General features: G+C 45.6%; 1 protein-coding gene and 3 non-coding genes across 4 annotated transcripts in view; 1 reads left to right on the forward strand and 3 right to left on the reverse strand.

Moving 5' to 3' along the window:
* Positions 1-21185, forward strand: part of LOC126548087 (peroxiredoxin-6-like) — a 150255-nt gene that overhangs the window by 24281 nt on the left and 104789 nt on the right. The window lies entirely within an intron of this gene.
* TRNAG-CCC (transfer RNA glycine (anticodon CCC)) lies at positions 178-248 on the reverse strand. The gene has a single exon. It is a non-coding gene; the product is annotated as a tRNA-Gly (tRNA).
* On the reverse strand, positions 552-622 carry TRNAG-CCC (transfer RNA glycine (anticodon CCC)). Its single transcript has one exon. It is a non-coding gene; the product is annotated as a tRNA-Gly (tRNA).
* On the reverse strand, positions 923-993 carry TRNAG-CCC (transfer RNA glycine (anticodon CCC)). The gene has a single exon. It is a non-coding gene; the product is annotated as a tRNA-Gly (tRNA).

Genomic DNA, 21185 nt, shown 5'->3' on the forward strand with positions numbered 1-21185 from the left:
CCGTTCCTGCGCAGCGTACAGACTTGTTGCATAAGCAGCACTTTCGCGAAAGAAGGATTATGTAGATCGCGGGCTTTAGGAAGCGGTGCATCCGTGCATCGCTCATGATAAGGATAGCGTCGATAGCAAAAGAGAATAAAAAGCAAAAGAATGGAATCGCGAATAAAAACGAAACAATGCGCCGCCCGGGAATCGAACCCGGGACGCAAGAATGGGAATCTTGCATGATACCACTACACCAGCGGCGCATGTTTCCTTTTCGTTTATAACATGGAAAACAAAACTGAAGGTATACTACAAAGTGACCCCAATTACAAACCCAAAACTCAGGCAAACACACACATGCATCCAACAAGTGCATCCAGTCTGGCGGAGGTTCCTGCGCAGCGTAAAGACTTGTTGCATGAGCAGCACTTTCGCGAAAGAAGGATTTTGTAGATCGCGGGCTTTTGGCAGCGGCGCATCAGTGCATCGATCATGATAAGGATAGCGTAGATTGTAAAGGAGAATAAAAAGCAAAAGAATGGAATCGCGAATAAAAAAGGAAACATTGCACCGCCCGGGAATCGAACCCGGGACGCAAGAATGGGAATCTTGCATGATACCACTACACCAGCGGCGTATCTTTCCCATTTCGTTATTACATAGAAAACAATACTAAAGGTATATTACAAAGTGGACACAATTACACACTTAAAACTTAGGCAAACACGTACATGCACCCAACGAGTGCATCCAATCTGGCGGAGGTTCCTGCGCAGCGCACAGGCTTCTTGCATTAGCAGCACTTTCGCGATAGAAGGATATTGTAGATCGCGGGCTTTCGGCAGCGGCGGATCCGTGCATCGCTCATGATAAGGATAGCATCTATAGTAAAGGAGAATGAAAAGCAAAATGGAATCGCGAATAAAAAAGGAAACATTACGCCGCCCGGGAATCGAACCCGGGACGCAAGAATGGGAATCTTGCATGATACCACTACACCAGCGGCGCTTTTTTTTTTCTTTATTGCCGGATAATCACAGATACAGGACATTGACTATACTAAGGTAAGAACAAAACAAAGTGTTACGTAGTCATTACATATACTTCTCGAAATACTCGTGTCAAAAACGCTTTAAGGTCACCAGTGTATCCAGTACAGGTAACCAGTCTGGTGGTTCCGCCTGAGATTTATACACGTCTCTTATTTGAGAAACACTTTCAATGAAATTTTGTCGGCTGGTTTGGCGTCCACATCAGCATTTCGTACGGCCATTCGTGTTTTCCATATTCTGTGTAGGCTCAGCGTCATGATCATGTCATAGGGCACGTCGTTTTCTCTTTCGACTGGGAGAAAGCGGATACCGTAGGTTGATATAAGGAGCTCTTTTTTCAGCGTTCTCTGCAAGACATCCAAGTGGAATATTGCATCCCTGCAGTCTAAGAATATGTGTTCGATAGTCTCAGGCTTTGAACAAACGAGACAATTAACTGACCACGGTATGAACAGTCCTCTCTCTTGCAACCATGGTTTAACTGGCAAGGTATTGGTATGGAGCTGAAAGAAGAACGTCTTAACTGAGGAGCGGACTGTCATTCTTTTAACACGTTTCAACACGTCTCCTTCCGAGCCTACACAATACAGTTCACGATATATGGGCACTGGCAACATATCAATCAGATCCCTGTATAAACGCTTTTTAGGTACATTACTTAGGTACTCCATTGAGAATCTCACTTTTAGCACTCGAAAAGACATAACGACCTCACGAAGAAAACCGCGAACACTCCCTTTTTTGTGACATTTGATACAACATATTCAGGAATTACATCACTCATTCGTAATGGTAAAATTGTTCGCAGAAATCCGTTATTTTGGTCGCGCAAAAAAAAAAATTTTGACACAACTTGTTTGAGAAATAAATGGCATAAACTTAGTCCGCCGCTACGGACCGATCGAAATAGTTCTGCTGCATCTTTCCCATGTTGAACGCCACACGAACACTGCAAAAACTTTGTGCAACTTCTGCACATTGGTACCAGACATACAAAGCACCTGAAGAACATACCACCCTTTCGCGACTAAAAACACGTTGCAAACTGTAGCGCGCGCGAAAACGAAAAATCTCGCCCGCCCCATTTATCTGTTTGTTCCCTAACACGTTTGGTTTCCTCGTTCCAGTATTGCGTGGTATAGCGATAATGTTCTAAGGGCACTCCGAGATATTTGACTGGTGTCACAGTCCATTTCATGTTAGCGAAATAATCTGACGTATTTTCCCACGGCCCATGCCAGAAGCCTAAACATTTGTTCCAATTTATCATGCTGCCCGTGAGCGAGCAAAAAAGTTCTGCTTCTTTAACGGTCTCCTTAACGCTTTCCTTATCGCCACAGAAAACTGCTATGTCGTCAGCATAACACAGTATTTAAACTTCACTTGCGAGTAATTTGAAATCATGTATTGTGTCATTATTAAGAATTTTTAAGCAGAAAGGTTCGAGAAAAATTGCAAACAATAATGATGATAATGGACACCCTTGCCTAATACTACACTGAACTTTGAAACTTTCGCCGATACTTTTGTTTACAATTATGCTAGCTGAACTGTGAGTGTAACACATTTTCACACCAGTCGCAATAACAAACCCAACATTAATATATTCCAAAAGACTAAAGAGAATTTGATGTGATACGCGATCGAAAGCTTTTTCTAGATCAAGCTGTAACATTGCTACCCGTTTTGAAAAGTCATCGCAGTATTCAAGTATACTTCTGGTAACATGAATGTTAGTAAATATCGAGCGTCCCCTGATCCCACATGTCTGGTGGGGTCCTACCAAAACTGTGATCACGGTCTGTAATCTTTTTGCCAGTACTTTCATATATATTTGGTAATCTACATTGCGTAAGCTTATCAGTCGATAGGACGAGACCGATAGAAGTTTAACTGTGTCATCTGTCTTGGGTATTAATAAAACGTGAGAACAGTTGAAAGATAGGGGCACTGCATTTTCATTATATGCTTCGGTTATTACATGATGCAGGGCTTTTGCCAGATCCATTTTCAAAGCTTTGTAAAAGCAACTGGTTAAGCCATCCGGGCCTGGAGATTTGCCTACGGATAACTCATCAATTGCATCTTCAAATTCGCGTACGGTAATATCTGCTTCAAGGCGGGTCTTCACGTCATCGTCTAACCTTGGCATTAAGTGAAGGTACTCATTTTCAAAGCCGGTTGCAATATCAATTTTATGACCTAACAGATTTTTAAAGTACTCTACAAAAGCAAGTTCAATTATCCGTTTGTCTTTTGTAATAATGCCCTCGTACTGTATTTCTTTTATTTCATTTTTGACGGCATAACTTTTCTCATCCGCTAGTGAGCGCTTGGTAGGCGTTTCTCCCAACCACAGTCTTCCACCACGAGCGCGAAGAATGGCTCCCTTATATCTTTGGACATCTATTGATTCCAGTTTGTTTTTGACATCTTTATTTCATTATTTAATGCCCCTGGTTATATGCTTTCTCCGTTCAGCAAATAGTCTAATTGACTACGGAGCACATTTTCTTCGTTTCTTTCACTGCGGCGTAGTGCACATGCCCTCTCGATTGCAATGATCTTAATCTCTTGTTTGAACAGCTCCCATTCAGTGATGAAACTATCCGTTTGAACAGTAGTCTTTCTATGCATTCTTTTGCTTTGCTCACAAAGTTATCATTGCTCAGAAGCTTATCATTAAACTTCCAAAGTGTCCAACTGAATGACGACCCTTTGTTCTTTGCTCCTAGGGAAACCATAACCAAACTGTGATCACTGAATGAAACATGTTTTACGTTGTAAGCTTCGCACAGCGGCACTATATTTGCAGATACGTATAATCTGTCAAAGCGTGCATGGTTTGTGCGTTGGAAGTGGGTGAACTGTGGCCGTTTTCCGCCAGCTTCAATATGATCAATATCTTCTAGGCAGTGATCCTGAACTATCGCGCTTAATTTCATGGTACTATTATCGCGTGCCGGTTCATTCTTTATTCTATCGGCAGAAACACACACACAGTTAAAATCGCCAAGCATTAGAATCATTCTTTCAGAATTGAAAAAGGATTCAACGCTTTCAAAAAAAGCTGAGCGCTCAGTTTCTCTGTTAGGCGCGTGCAAACATATTGCCTGCCACTTCAAAGCAGAGAAAAGAAAATCACACACAATTAACCGCCCAGTTTTACACATAGTCACGGTCTCTACTACGATTCCCAGGGAGCTGCGTTGTAACAAGGCACAGCCTACGGACGAGCCTACTGCGTGGCACACACATACATAGTAGCGTCGAGTAAAAGGTTCTACCATGCGATCTGTTTGATCTTGGCTTTCGACTTTGGTTTCTTGAATTGCTACAATGTCAAGGTCATTTTCCAGTGAAAGACGGCTTACTTGGTACTGTCGACGCCTTACACAAAGGCCCCGCACGTTTAACGTGCCTATGCTAAGCGGCGCGTCAAGTTTTACTGCCATTTATGAGAATGATCAAACAGGTTGCATGGTGCTCACCTTGTTCTGTGAGAGGCTAAAAATTTTGACTGGAAGCTTTTCTATCTTCAGTTGCCACGGGCAAACACACCTTGAGTGCCTCAGAAAGAAGGAACTGAGGTTCCAGCCCCTTAGCTTGTCCTCGCCCACTTTTAGCATGTGTAGCGTCGGAACCAGGAGGCTGACCCGGGCTTCACTGAACCAGGGGACTTCGTGCCCCCCGGAATATGACGGTCCAGTGGTACGTTGGGCTTTGGCTTGAAGCTCGTGCGGCGCCCTTGGGCCGCTTTAGGGGGTGGTTCGCCGGCAGTGGGCTCGTTTGAGGCCGCGTTCGCTGCTGCTGTTTCCTCGCGTGTTCTCTTCGCTGCACCGGTCTTCAAATCCTTCATGTCGACATCTTCGGATTTCTCCAGAGGCGTTGAGTGGCTCTTGATGGGTTTTTTCCTTGAACTGTTGGACGCACTGCTTTTCGTCGTAGGAGGCAGCGCAGGTTGTACAACTTGCTCACCGTTATCCTCTTTCTCTTTGTTTACGTTGCGCGAATGCGACGAAGGAGGCGTTTACTCGTGTTCGGGTTCTGTGGTCTTGCTGGTGGAAACATCCTCAGCTTCCGATTCATCCATTTGTAGCTCTGCGCTGTCGTCCCACGCAGATCGGCCTGTAACCTTCGCATAAGTCTTCACGCACTCTTCCTCAGCGTGGCCAAAACGTCTGCACAGTGCGCATCGAGGAACACGGCATTCTTGTCGTATGTGTCAAGTCCCTTTACACCGTAGGCAGAGTGGAGCTCTTTCAGCCATTACGACTAACGTCAGATCACCTGCTAATCGTAGTTGATGTGGGATGTCTTCCTTCGTGTAGCCTGCCTTGAGCTGAAGACTGATAATACGCGTTGTGGAGCCTTTGTCCGATAACCCTTCCGTTCGCCATCGCTCTCTTGCGACTTCGGTGACTTTCCCGTAGGGTGCAAACGCGGTCCGTATGTCTTCTTCGTCCACATAATGAAGGACCCAATGCAGCTTTAGTCGAACATCTTGGTTGTTTGGATCTACGACGAGACAACGGCGCTCCTTCACGGTCACTTCAGTTGCAGACAGCAACCTATTCTCAGCCTCCGTAGTCTTCAGCGTCACCGCCCACACGCGGTTCATTTGGTATGCCCCTAACGCTTCAACATCAGGGAGCATTGTGAAAGCACCAAGTGCATCACGAATATCTTCTACACGGTAGGGTCTTCCACGAACATCCCCATGAAAAATACAGTGTTTAAAACTATACCACCGGTTGGTAGAGCGGGGAAAATAATTTCATAATCCTGGTTGGCCCTGGCTGCATTCCGATTTCCACGGCTAGACATAGCCGCTGGCACCGCCCTAGAGGAGCGAAACCTTCCTCGACCTTTCACGGCGGTGGCCGGAAGTGAAATGACACCAGCGGCGCATCATATCCTTTTATTTATTACATGGAAAACAAAACTGAAGGTAAATTACAAAATTGACACAGTTACACACTTAAAACACAGGCAAACAAACACATGCATCCAATCTGGCGGAGGTTCCTGCGCCGCGTACACACTTCTTGCATAAGCAGCACTTTCGCGAAAGAAGGATTTTGTAGATCGCGGGCTTTCGGCAGCGGCGCATCAGTGCATCGCTCATGATAAGGATAGCGCCGATAGTAAAGGAGAATGAAAAGCAAAAGAATGGAATCGCGAATAAAAAAGGAAACATTGCGCCGCCCGGTGACCGAACCCGGGACGCAAGAATGGGAATCTTGCATGATACCACTACACCAGCGGCACACCTTTTTTTTTCTGTATTACATGGAAAACAAATCTGAAGGTATATTAAAAAGTGGCACAATTACACAATTAAAGCTCAGGCAAACACACACATGCATCCAACGAGTGCATCCGATCTGGCGGAGGTTCCTGCGCAGCGTACACACTTCTTACATAAGGAGCACTTTCGCGAAAGAAGGATTTGTAGATTGCGGGCTTTTGGAATAGCGATCACACAGTCAACATCTCCATAGGTTGTATGAACCAAGTACTATGAACATGTCATAGGGAGGACCACCCGTAACCTTAAACGGTAGAAACCTAATTGAATACGGAGTGATGTCAATGTCCTTTCTAAATGTCCGTTGGAGAAGGTCCCCAGAAAAAATACAGGATCCCTACTGTCTATGAAACAGTGATCTATGGTTTTGGCACGTGGACAGAGTCCACAGTATGTTGACTCCGGCACAGAGCAACCCCTCGAATTCAGCCAAGTTTTATGAAAGAGTGTTTCCGAATGTAATTTAAAGAAAACTGTTTATACTCCAGGAGGTACACACATTTGTCTGACGCGCTTAAGTACGGCCTGATAAGGTCGGCCTAAATAAGGTGCACGATACAAAGGATCTGGGACAGTAGAGTCCACCAGTGCCGCAGTAATTGCTTTTCGATTCGCAGTGAACACGTACTCCAGGTTGAATCTAACTTCCAAGAAATCAAATGTGTCAACACCTCCTTGAGAAATCCCCAAGGAGCCTGTGTGACATCTTTGGCATTTGATGGCACTACTACCTTAGGAACATAATGAACTAAACGGAGCTGCAACATTTCACGCAAAAACGGATGGTCACTGTCTCGAAAACAGAACAGGCGAGAAACAATTTGCCTTATGAAGAGGTGGACTAATAGAAGACCACCACGTTCAAGGGGGAGGAACAGATTTTTGCGCCGCATAGATTCACTACTCGAACTCCAAATAAATGTTGCAAATACGCGATGCAGTACCTGAAGGCGAAATCATGAGCAGTGCAGTACTCACAGCGCATACATAAGACGGGAAGCTGAGAACTTGCTGCACACTTTAACCCGAATGAACATTGACAAATTCCGCCCTCGCCATGAATTCGCTTTACGTTGAATTTAGCCAACTTCTTCCGAACAATGAGCGTTGCTATTTCTATACTGTGAAAGAGGCACACCTAAACAACGTAGATTTTTTTCCATTGAATGCCTGCGTAATGTGATGGCATTGTGCCCATAATCCAAAAAAAAAACTGAACTTTTGTCAACGTTAACGCTTGCACCAGAAGCCGCAGAAAATTCTTCTGTAATTGCAAGAGCAGTCTTTACACTCTTTTTATCGGTACAAAAAAGGCCACGTCGTCTGCATACGCAAAAACCCCAACCTCATTAGTCAGTAATTTAAACACTTGGAAATTTCTTTCTTTAGGAATCCTCATACAAAGTGGCTCTAAATACAAGTAGAACAGAAGCGGTGACAAAGGGTATCCTTGTCGTACTGATGATACAAGCCTAATCCGATCGGAGAGAGAGCCATTCACTATCAGCCTCGTTGAGCCATTAGCATAACATATCCTGACACCTCTAACGAGCAGGGATCCGATATTTATATGCTCTAGTACAGTAAACAGGAATGAGTGATTCACCCTGTCGAACGCCTTAGCCAGATCTTAGAACTGAGGTTAAACAGCGCGAAAAAGACGAGGACCCAAGGAAACAAACACCACAGACAAGCGCTTGTTTCCTTGGCTCCTCGTCTTTTTCGCGCTGTTTAACCTCAGTTCTAAGTATGGACCAACTAGCCCTCATCAAGATCTTACTAAAGCCAGATCTAGCTGTACCATTGCCACCTGTTTAATCCCCTCAGCTACACACTCTAGCACCGATCTCGCAACATGAATGTTCGTCTGAATGGACCATACTGATGCCACATGTTTGATGATCACCGACCGCATATCTTTTTACAACTTGCAAATGGTTAGGCAATACCTTTGCAGCAATTTCACAATCCACATTGCATAAGGAGATACGCCGATATCCGTCCACGTTTTGCAATTTAGTCTCATCATCACTTTTGGCTATAAGGACGGTGTGCCCTTCGTACATTGTAGTGGTTAGGTACCCTACTTCCAAGGCCTCAGCCGAAGTAAAAGTGGCGATAAGAGGGATCGAAAACAATGATAAAATTCGGCAGTAAGGCCATCCGGGCCGCGCGTCTTGCCCTTCGCTAACGAATCGATCCATGCAGTTACCTCATTAATATCAACGTTTTCATTTGTATAATCATAATCATCCTGATTTAACTGGGGCAGCAACGATACAATTTTTTTGGCAGCATCTGTATCCAATTGCTTATGGTCTCGAAATAGTTTTTGATAATGTTCGAAAAACGCTTCAGTTATTAGAATAGGCTCATTAACAATATGATTCCACCCTACCCTATATCTAGTATTTGTTTAGACAGCGCGTGTCGGCGCTCATCAGCTAGGGCCCTACTTCAAGGCTGTTCTTCCAGGAAACGCTGCTCTCTCGCACGCACTAGTACACCTCTATATATTTCTGGGCTCAATATATTGGCCCGGTTTTAGACATTAAAGCTCATGCAATTCACTCAGAAGTCTATAAAATGCTTTGTAATTACTCTTTCTTTTTTCAAAGGCCAATATTGATGATTCTTCGATAGCTATCGTTTGAGCTTCCTGTTTGAATAATTCCCACGCAGCAAAGAGTGGCAAGTCCTGGCGGCATGACACATGAGCTATAAGCTTAGTAAAACCCTTTCAGAAACTGATTGGTTATTAATATTCCACAGCTCCCAGCACATACGCCGACTTTGGCACCGACGGCTGCCAAACGGTGCTGAAACTAGACAATGGTCACTAAAGAATATAGGGAGCACAGTGTAACCATAAATAAGATTTAGCGCTCTAAGTGAAACGCAAAATTGATCAAGCCTTGCATGCGAGGTACCCTGGAAGTGCGTATATCGACATCCCGCGTTTTCATTTTCCCCAATGTCCACAAGCTGATAATCACATATCAGGCGTTGCAACGCATCACTACTGGGATCATGTCTCATCCTCAGTGACGTACTATCTTGCGCGTTACATACACAGTTAAAGTCTCCAAAGAGGACCAATGCACGATCAGTACAGAAATGATGTTCTAGAGATAAAAGAAACACTCGCGTTCACGTAACTTGTTCGAGGCATAAACACACACAAATCTAAAGCTCATACCACTGATATAATTATCGCAGCTGATTAGGCGCCCTTCCCTATCGGTAAACAAATGTAGCAAATCACATGGTACATATTTTCTAACAAATAACATACAGCCTGCTGAAACGCCTGCTGCATGGCCGACAGAAACATTATAGTCAGATAGGAATGGAGATAGAGATACTTCTGTGTTTTCGTCGGATTCAATCTTTGTTTTTTGGATAGCAGCAATATCTAATTTTCTATTGCGTAACAAATGAAGAAGCTGTACTTGCCATCGCTTACTTGGTAAGCCACGTACATTTAATGTACCCAAATGGAAGGTAAGAGCGCCCGCCATGATTACCTATGTAGATGCAGCATTTAAACGCTGCTCAAGAGGTGCACCACTCCCTTCTTGATGAGGTGATGCACTGTGGGCCTTTTGGTGCACGTTAACACAAGGGACATATTCAGGAGTAGGTGTTCCCCGGAGCGGTTTTGTCAACTTTGACACTTTGGGAACGCGAGCCCCCTTTCCCCAGAAGGATGGATTGTCAGATGGCGCTGGACGCTGCTTAGCGGCCTCGCACATCGATCCAGATTCCACTGACGGTGGGCGATCTTGAACTGGTGGCGATTCTGCCCATGACACAGTTGGTTCGTCGTCAGGCGCCCTAGTCTCATCCTCGCTCGCAGGCTTCTGGCTGAGGCTTATGTCAGCCGATGACGGCTTAATCTGTTCTTGACGATGAGTCGCAGAGAGTGTTTCACCAGTTGCATCCACAACTTCACTCACGTCCATTTGATGATCGGAGATGGCATCATCCTCAGCTGGTCTATTTCCACGAAGCTTGTCAACCTAGGTTCCGATGCATGCATCTGCAGGGTGACCGTAGCGGTGACATTTACTGCAGCGCTGTGTTCTACATTGTCGCAGGATATGCCCAACTCTGTTGCACCGGAGGTAAAGTGGTGGTCAGCCAGGGACCAAGATAAGCCACTGGTGGCCGTATATGCTCATTAGATGTGGCAGATTACAGGTTGAAACTTCATCTTTCAATGTAAACTTTACGTCTCGATTAGTCATTTGCCAGCCCTCCATGCCCTCGCACTGCCACATTTCTCTTGTGATGGACAGCACTGTGCCATATGGCTCTAGCGCTTCAACAATCCGTCTCTGTTCGAGGTGTGGGGGAAGCCAAAGAAGCTTCATCTTGATATTTTTGCATTCCGGGTCTATGACAAGGCACTTGAGGCCCTTCACCAGCAACTCGCCTTTGTCGACAAGTTTCTGTTTCGCGATGCTGTTAACACATATCACTAACCACAAATGACTCATCTGGTATTCTCTAGCGTCGAGGATATCAGTTGCATTTAGCACTGCAAGGAGTGCATCGCGAAAGTCCGGGGCCCGATACGGCCGCCCTGCCAGGTCAGCATGCAGGAAAGCTGAATTGAGAACAGTGTTGCCAGTCGGTAGACGAGGGAGAACGACTTCATAATTACCAGAATCAGTAGTTGACGGTAAGTGTGATCCTCGTCCGAGGGCCGATGCGCTGTTTCCAGCGGAGCCCGTCGCAGACGTGACCAGCGGCGCATCCGTGCATCGATCATAATAAGGATAGGATCGATAGTAAAGGAGGATGAAGAGGAAAAAAATGGAATCGCGAAAAAAGGAAGCGTTGCGCCGCCTGGGAATCTTGCATGATACCACTACACCAGCGGCGCAACCGTGCATTGATCATAATAAGGATAGGGTCGATAGTAAAGGACAATGAAGGGCAAAAAAATGGAATCGCGAAAAAAAAAAGGGAAACATTGTGCCCCCCAGGAATCAAACCCGGGACGAAGGAATGGGAATCTTGCATGATGCCACTACACCAGCGGCGCATTTTTTTGATTGCCGGATTTGACATAAACAAATCATACACAAAAGATAAAACAAGTCAACAAGGATTTTGCTGGCACGACATATTAAAATTTTTTTCAATGCTTCAAGTTTATGTAGCATGTCAATCCATGCTGGCTGTTCAGGGAGTGCCCGATGGACATCCCTGAACCGTACTACAGATTTAATGAAGTGATCACGTGGAGGTCGCGAATTGACATCAGCATTGTTTAACTGCGTTCTAGCTTTCCACAAACAGTGGAGGCCCAGGAGCATTATAGCGTCATACGGAAAAGCCTCCGTTTCTACCGGGAAGAATCTTATTCCATGTGGATCTAAAGGTAACTCTTTCGTAATTGTCCTTCGTTGCACATCCCATAAAAAGATGGTATCCCAGCAATCTAGAAACGCATGCTCTATCGTTTCAGGTTTCTTGCATCAGAAGCAGTTAATCGACCACGGGACAAAAATTCCCTTGTTACGCATCCATGTTTTAACTGATAATGTGTCAGTGTATAATTTAAAGAACAATGTTTTTACCGAAGGGTGTACTGGCATTCTTTTAACCCTTTTGAGGACATTTCCTCGGTCTCCACGGTTTGACATACGGTAAATCGGTGCAGGGAGCATAGTGTCAATTAGGTCCTTATACAGTTTTTTCCTAGTAATATTGGCGAGATACTGCACTGAAAAGCGCCCATGTAACATTCTGTACGCACGCACGACTTCCCGCAGGTAACCGTTAACGGCACCATGCATTGCTTCACACGAGCATACAACAAACCCTGGAAGGTGACGACATAAAAGCACTTGCATGACTGTGCGAAGGAACGCATCATTCTGATCGCAAAGGTACATAAACCGCGACACAACTTGTCGCACAAATAAATGTACCAGCCCAAGGTCCCCTTTCTTTACTGGCAAGAACAAGTTTGTGTGGCTGGTTCTTTCCCAAGTCGATGCCCATATGAAAACGGTGAAGACACGGTGGATTTTTTGGAGGTTGATCGGCAAAGCACACAGCACATTCATGACATACCATATCATAGACGTAAGAAATAGGTTACAGACTGTGGCGCGCGAGAACATTGACAGCTGTCGCCCTTGCCACGCGTTAGCCTTTTCCTGTGCTGTCGCCACTTGTTCATTCCAGTATACGGTCGCGATAAGAGTCCAGAGGCACGCCTAAGTAGGTTGTTGCAGTGGTTACCCACCGAAGTCGAGCGAAGTAGTCTGGCGTTTCTTCCCATTCTCCATGCCAAAACCCATAACTCTTCTCCCAGTTTATTTGCGCCCTGGCGCCCTTGCAGAAGGTTTCAAATACCGCCACGGCCTCACAAATACTTTGAACAGAATATGGCGATGTCATCGGCATACGCCAATATTTTCACCTGTGTTGACTGTAACCTGAAGCCAGTTATCCGTTCATTGTATTGGATGGCCTTGCACAAAGGCTCAAGGTAAGCCACGAATAGCAGGGGCGTCAGCGGACATCCCTGCCTGACAGAAGACAGCACTTGCACGCTGTCTGTCAGGTCCCCGTTCACAATGACCCGAGTTCAGCAGTTAGCATACGCCATCCTGACACCGTCTGTTATTACGCTACCTATGTTGGAATGCTCTAATATGGTGAACAGAACATCGTGGGAAACACGGTCGAAGGCTTTAGCGAGATCTAGTTGCGTCATAGCCATTCGCTCGCCAAATACATCACAACATTCTAGCACACTTCGAGCTACGTGTATGCTCGTGGCGATGCTTCTGCCCTTTATACCACAGGTCTGAAGCGAAACAATAAATCAGTTTAGACTAATGGAGCATTGTTTGAGAACCCTGCAGGCAGTTATTTCAAAAAACAGTTTGATTATTAGATGAGAAAATGAAGGTCCAAGTATCAGTATTTGAATTTCGCGCCTAAACCCCAGCGCCGGTAGGTCAGCGTGACGTCAGGGATTCCAAAGTATGTTTTCGCATTTGGGCCGCGTTGGCTGAATAAAGGTTCCCGAAACTTGCCATGTTTAATATTTGGTTCCTTTAGAACACAATGTAGTCAATCTGTACCGCTATATATAATTAGTAGGCCCTAGAAGATGCCATCAAAATCCAAGACGTCACAGCTCCCAAGTGCGGGAAGTCAAGGAGGCGTCGACACCCGTATTTCGTTCTTGCGCTTTTTCTCGCATTCCAAACGTCTTATCGTTGTAAGAGTAGTGTTTTTGGTGTTGCAGAACGGTAATTTACTGGTGCAGAACAAATAATTTTTCACTTCAGTGTCGCTTTAAGCGGCACCAGTTACACGTTTTCACATATTATAGATGTATACTAAATACGAAAGGAGGAATCGGTGTTAGGGATGGCCTGCCGAGGTGCCAACATGCAAAGTTTTGCTGGCCAGCTGCGGCAGCGGCGTCGACATTTTCTAGGAAGCCACCGTCTTTCTCCAGCCGAAAGGCGCCACTAGGTCTACTGTGTGAGGAGGACAATACGCCGCCGTCAGCGACTTCCGTCGCGGGAAGGCCGAGATGAGATCGACGAACCAGGCTTTGTTACTGAACTCGCCACCGCCGATCTGGTCTGCCGTGAGCGGGGAAGTTGCCGTGGGAAGGTACTTGGCGGCCCCTTCCCGCGCGCCTTTCCATCACCGTATACGCACCATGAATATCCAGAGATGCACCACGTAATAATATAAACTGGGATAATATTCATCATCATCATCATCATCATCATCATCATCATCAGCCAAGTTACGCCCACTGCAGGGCAAAGGCCTCTCCCATTCTTCTCCAACTACCCCGGTCATGTACTAATTGTGGCCATGTTGTCCCTGCAAACGTCTTAATGTCATCTGCCCACCTAACTTTCTGCCGCCCCGTGCTACGCTTCCCTTCCCTTGGAATCCAGTCCGTAGCTCTTAGTGACCATCGGTTATCTTCCCTCCTCATTACATGTCCGGCCCATGCCCATTTCTTTTTCTTGATTTCAACTAAGATGTCGTTTACCCGCGTTTGTTGCCTCACCCAATCTGCTCTTTTCTTATCCCTTAGCGTTACACCCATCATTCTTCTTTCCATAGCTCGTTGCGTCGTCCTCAATTTCAGCAGAACCCTTTTCGTAAGCCTCCAGGTTTCTGCCCCATATGTGAGTACTGGTAACACACAGCTGTTGTACACTTTCCTTTTGAGGGATAGTGGCAACCTACTGTTCATGATTTGAGAATGCCTGCCAAACGCACCCCAACCCATTCTTATTCTTCTGGTTATTTCAGTCTCATGATCCGGATCCGTGGTCACTACCTGCCCTAAGTAGATGTATTCCCTTACCACTTCCAGTGTTTCGCTACCTATCGTAAACTGCTGTTCTCTTCCGAGACTGTTAAACAGTACTTTAGTTTTCTGCAGATTAATTTTCAGACCCACCCTTCTGCTTTGCCTCTCCAGGTCAGTGAGCATGCATTGCAATTGGTCTCCTGAGTTACTAAGCAAGGCAATATCATCAGCGAATCGCAAGTTGCTAGGGTATTCTCCATCAACTTTTATCCCCAATTCTTCCCACTCCAGGCCTCTGAATACCTTCTGTAAACGTGCTGTGAATAGCATTGGAGATATCGTATCTCCCTGTCTGACGCCTTTCTTTATAGGGATTTTGTTGCTTTCTTTGTGGAGGACTACGGTGGCTGTGGAGCCGCTATAGATATCTTTCAGTATTTTTACATATGGCTCATCTACACCCTGATTCGGTAATGCCTCCATGACTGCTGAGGTTTCGACTGAATCAAACGCTTTCTCGTAATCAATGAAAGCTATATATAAGGGTTGGTTATATTCTGCACATTTCTCTATCACTTGATTGATAGTGTGAATATGGTCTATTGTTGAGTAGCCTTTACGGAATCCTGCCTGGTCCTTTGGTTGACAGAAGTCTAAGGTGTTCCTGATTCTATTTGCGATTACCTTAGTAAATACTTTGTAGGCAACGGACAGTAAGCTGATCGGTCTATAATTTTTCAAGTCTTTGGCGTCCCCTTTCTTATGGATTAGGATTATGTTAGCGTTCTTCCAAGATTCCGGTACGCTCGAGGTTATGAGGCATTGCGTATACAGGGTGGCCAGTTTCTCTAGAACAATCTGACCACCATCCTTCAACAAATCTGCTGTTACCTGATCCTCCCCAGCTGCCTTCCCCCTTTGCATAGCTCCTAAGGCTTTCTTTACTTCTTCTGGCGTTACCTGTGGGATTTCGAATTCCTCTAGGCTATTCTCTCTTCCACTATCGTCGTGGGTGCCACTGGTACTGTATAAATCTCTATAGAACTCCTCAGCCACTTGAACTATCTCATCCATATTAGTAACGATATTGCCGGCTTTGTCTCTTAACGCACACATCTGATTCTTGCCTATTCCTAGTTTCTTCTTCACTGTTTTTAGGCTTCCTCCGTTCCTGAGAGCCTGTTCATATCTATCCATATTATAGTTCCTGATGTCCGCTGTCTTACGCTTGTTGATTAACTTAGAAAGTTCTGCCAGTTCTATTCTAGCTGTAGGATTAGAGGCTTTCATACGTTGGCGTTTCTTGATCAGATCTTTCGTCTCCTGCGATAGCTTACTGGTTTCCTGTCTAACGGCGTTACCACCGACTTCTATTGCGCACTCCTTAATGATGCCCATGAGGTTGTCGTTCATTGCTTCAACACTAAGGTCCTCTTCCTGAGTTAAAGCCGAATACCTGTTCTGTAGTTTGATCCGGAATTCCTCTAGTTTCCCTCTTACCGCTAACTCATTGATTGGCTTCTTGTGTACCAGTTTCTTTCGTTCCCTCCTCAAGTCTAGGCTAATTCGAGTTCTTACCATCCTGTGGTCACTGCAGCGTACCTTGCCGAGCACGTCTACATCTTGAATGATGCCAGGGTTCGCGCAGAGTATGAAGTCGATTTCATTTCTAGTCTCACCATTCGGGCTCCTCCACGTCCACTTTCGGCTAACCCGCTTGCGGAAAAAGGTATTCATTATCCGCATATTATTCTGTTCTGCAAACTCTACTAATAATTCTCCTCTGCTATTCCTAGAGCCTATGCCATATTTCCCCACTGACTTGTCTCCAGCCTGCTTCTTGCCTACCCTGGCATTGAAGTCGCCCATCAGTATAGTGTATTTTGTTTTGACTTTACTCATCGCCGATTCTACGTCTTCATAAAAGCTTTCGACTTCCTGGTCATCATGACTAGATGTAGGAGCGTAGACCTGTACAACCTTCATTTTGTACCTCTTATTAAGTTTCACAACAAGACATGCCACCCTCTCGTTAATGCTATAGAATTCCTGTATGTTACCAGCTATTTTCTTATTAATCAGGAATCCGACTCCTAGTTCTCGTCTCTCCGCTAAGCCCCGGTAACACAGTACATGCCCGCTTTTTAGCACTGTATATGCTTCTTTTGTCCTCCTAACCTCACTGAGCCCTATTATATCCCATTTACTACCCTCTAATTCCTCCAATAACACTGCTAGACTCGCCTCACTAGATAGCGTTCTAACGTTAAACGTTGCCAGGTTCAGATTCCAATGGCGGCCTGTCCGGAGCCAGGTATTCTTAGCACCCTCTGCAGCGTCACAGATCTGACCGCCGCCGTGGTCAGTTGCTTCGCGGCTGCTGGGGACTGAGGGCCGGGGTTCGATTGTTGTATTCATATAGGAGGTTGTGGCCAAGTACTGCACCAGGGTGGCCAATCCTGCTCTGGTGAGAGAGTGCGTTACCGGTTCTGGTCACCGGGATCAGGCCGCACTCCAGGCCTGTTTGTGCAATTTTCTTAACACACGGTTTTTTTTTTGTATTTTCCGGTGGAGAATAGCGCGGCACCGGGATTTGAATCACGGTCCTCTTGCACTGGAGACGGATACTCGACCGTCCCCGTAGGAGTTAAATTAAAAATTAATTTATGGGGTTGTACGTGACAAAACCACTTTCTGATTATGCACGCCGTAGTGGAGGACTCCGGAAATTTCGACCACCTGGGGTTCTTTATCGTGCACCTAATTCTAAGTACACGGGTGTTTTCGCATTTCGCCCCCATCGAAATGCGGCCGCCGTGGTCGGGGTCCGATCCCGCGACCCGTGCTCAGCAGTCTAACACCATAACCACTGAGCAACCACGGCGGGTCCCGCAGGAGTTGTACGCCTCATTTAACCTACAATGGTGCCCTATTTGGTCAGTCAAGGTGGACCAATCTGAGCTCGGTTATACCGCATGGATGGCACTCGGCTAGAGAACCTGGTATTTATGACCTGCACATGTGAGTGTGAGGCCATACATATTTGAAGATATATATCGTTCTTTTTTTTTAGGAGGGTCCCCGTACAGTGATAAAATAAAGGAAAAGACATTAAAAGAAAGAAAAAAAAGAAAGAAAAAGGGGCGAAAAAAAAAGGAACATAACAGGTGATTTGAACTCGTGACCCTTCGATGTTGCCCGGAAAGATAGCTCAGTCGGTTGGTTCGTCAGGCCCCAGGCTACTTTCAAGCGCCACAGCTCCTGCTCCGAGCCTCATACTTACGTGGAAAGAGACTCACGTTGTCCGCGGTAGTAGTTGGAAGGCATACTTTCTAGGAAAAATGGCCGCTCGAGGAGAAGAGCGAACTCGAGCGGCTTTAGAGGCTAGGAAAACTGCCTTAAAATATTTAGACTTGAGGGAAAGCTTCGTTAACAAACTATAACACGGCAATCAGTACTCGAATACGACGAGAGAAATTACTGAGACGTGGAAAATTCCCTTGAAAAAAAATCTGGTTTGCGAGACAAATGCTTGTATGTATTGAACCTCTTAAAAGATGAGGGGGGGAAATATGCGCTCACCGAGAGGGCATCGTCAGCACGAGACATCCACAAGGCACCTTACAGAGATGTGGAGAGCTTCGCGGCCGGAACGAAGCCTCCCCTCTCCGCCGGCCAAGAGGGGGAAACGCGCTTTCCGATCGCTCAAGGTTGCGCGGACAAAGCATAACTCTAGCGTCTAGGAAAAGCTTAACCAGGTGCGATGGCGGCACGCATAGCGTGGGAAGCTAGCCGCCAGAATAACTATACCAAGGACTGCTGCTGATGAGGGCGAAATACCTTCGTGTAATTATAATAACCCTAATAGGACTACTTTCGAAAAAAAAAGGAAACGGCCCAGAGGGCTATACTACGAGAGCTATGACTGATAGTTTTCTATATATATATATATATATATATATATATATATATATATATATATATATATATATTCATCCCATCTATGGGATCGCATGCGCGCGCTGTTGCTTTGTCTCTGCGTGTAGTATAGTTAAGAGAGCCAGTTTAAGGGCGGAGAAGAAGAAAGAAAAGCAAAGCAAAAACTGCAGCGCCGTGGTTTTAAAGCGCACCCGTGGTAGAGAAACGGAATGCGATATAAGCGTGCGTAGCCATGATACGCACACGACAAACTGCCTTAAAATATTTAGACTTGAGGGAAAGCTTCGGTAACAAACGATAGCACAGCAATCAGCACTCGAATATAATTATAACCCTAATACTAATTGTAAATATTCATCTTATCTATGGGATCTAATGCGCGCGCTGTTGCTTTGTTCTGTGTGTAGTAGTTAAGAGAGCCAGTTTAAGGGCGGAGAAGAAGGGAGGGAAGGAAAGTCTGAAGCAAAATTACAGCGCCGTGGTTTTAAAGCGCATCCCGTGGTAGAGAAACGGAAGGCGATATAAGCGTGCGTGGCCATGATACGCACACGACAAACTGCCTTAAAATATTTAGACTTGAGGGAAAGCTTCGTTAGCAAACGATAGCACGGCAATCAGCACTCGAATATAATTATAACCCTAATAATAATTGTAAATATTCATCTCATCTATGGGATCTAATGCGCGCGCTGTTGCTTTGTCTCTGCGTGTAGTAGTTGAGAGAGCCAGTTTAAGGGCGGAGAAGTGGGAAGGAAAGGATAGTCTCTTAAGCAAACTTGCAGCGTCGTGGTTTTAAAGCGCAACCGTGGTAGAGAAACGGAAGGCGATATAAGCGTGCGTGGCCATGATACGCACACGACAAACTGCCTTAAAATATTTAGACTTGAGGGGAAAGCTTCGTTAACAAACTATAACACGGCAATCAGTACTCGAATACGACGAGAGAAATTACTGAGACGTGGAAAATTCCCTTGAAAAAAAATCTGGTTTGCGAGACAAATGCTTGATGTATTGAACCTCTTAAAAGATGAGGGGGGGAAATATGCGCTCACCGAGAGGGCATCGTCAGCACGAGACATCCACAAGGCACCTTACAGAGATGTGGAGAGCTTCGCGGCCGGAACGAAGCCTCCCCTCTCCGCCGGCCAAGAGGGGGAAACGCGCTTTCCGATCGCTCAAGGTTGCGCGGACAAAGCATAACTCTAGCGTCTAGGAAAAGCTTAACCAGGTGCGATGGCGGCACGCATAGCGTGGGAAGCTAGCCGCCAGAATAACTATACCAAGGACTGCTGCTGATGAGGGCGAAATACCTTCGTGTAATTATAATAACCCTAATAGGACTACTTTCGAAAAAAAAAAAGGAAACGGCCCAGAGGGCTATACTGCGAGAGCTATGACTGATAGTTTTCTATATATATATATATATATATATATATATTCATCTCATCTATGGGATCGCATGCGCGCGCTGTTGCTTTGTCTCTGCGTGTAGTATAGTTAAGAGAGCCAGTTTAAGGGCGGAGAAGAAGAAAAAAAAGAAAAGCAAAAACTGCAGCGCCGTGGTTTTAAAGCGCACCCGTGGTAGAGAAACGGAATGCGATATAAGCGTGCGTAGCCATGATACGCACACGACAAACTTCCTTAAAATATTTAGACTTGAGGGAAAGCTTCGGTAACAAACGATAGCACAGCAATCAGCACTCGAATATAATTATAACCCTAATACTAATTGTAAATATTCATCTCATCTATGGGATCTAATGCGCGCGCTGTTGCTTTGTTCTGTGTGTAGTAGTTAAGAAAGCCAGTTTAAGGGCGGAGAAGAAGGGAGGGAAGGAAAGTCTCTGAAGCAAAATTACAGCGCCGTGGTTTTAAAGCGCATCCCGTGGTAGAGAAACGGAAGGCGATATAAGCGTGCGTGGCCATGATACGCACACGACAAACTGCCTTAAAATATTTAGACTTGAGGGAAAGCTTCGTTAGCAAACGATAGCACGGCAATCAGCACTCGAATATAATTATAACCCTAATAATAATTGTAAATATTCATCTCATCTATGGGATCTAATGCGCGCGCTGTTGCTTTGTCTCTGCGTGTAGTAGTTGAGAGAGCCAGTTTAAGGGCGGAGAAGTGGGAAGGAAAGGATAGTCTCTGAAGCAAACTTGCAGCGTCGTGGTTTTAAAGCGCAACCGTGGTAGAGAAACGGAAGGCGATATAAGCGTGCGTGGCCATGATACGCACACGACAAACTGCCTTAAAATATTTAGACTTGAGGGGAAAGCTTCGTTAACAAACTATAACACGGCAATCAGTACTCGAATACGACGAGAGAAATTACTGAGACGTGGAAAATTCCCTTGAAAAAAAATCTGGTTTGCGAGACAAATGCTTGTATGTATTGAACCTCTTAAAAGATGAGGGGGGGAAATATGCGCTCACCGAGAGGGCATCGTCAGCACGAGACATCCACAAGGCACCTTACAGAGATGTGGAGAGCTTCGCGGCCGGAACGAAGCCTCCCCTCTCCGCCGGCCAAGAGGGGGATGCGATTATGAGGCGCGCAGTAGAGAGAGAGAGAGA

The sequence above is a fragment of the Dermacentor andersoni genome, chromosome 1 (genome assembly GCF_023375885.2).
Source record: "Dermacentor andersoni chromosome 1, qqDerAnde1_hic_scaffold, whole genome shotgun sequence".
Taxonomy (NCBI): Eukaryota; Metazoa; Arthropoda; class Arachnida; order Ixodida; family Ixodidae; genus Dermacentor; species Dermacentor andersoni.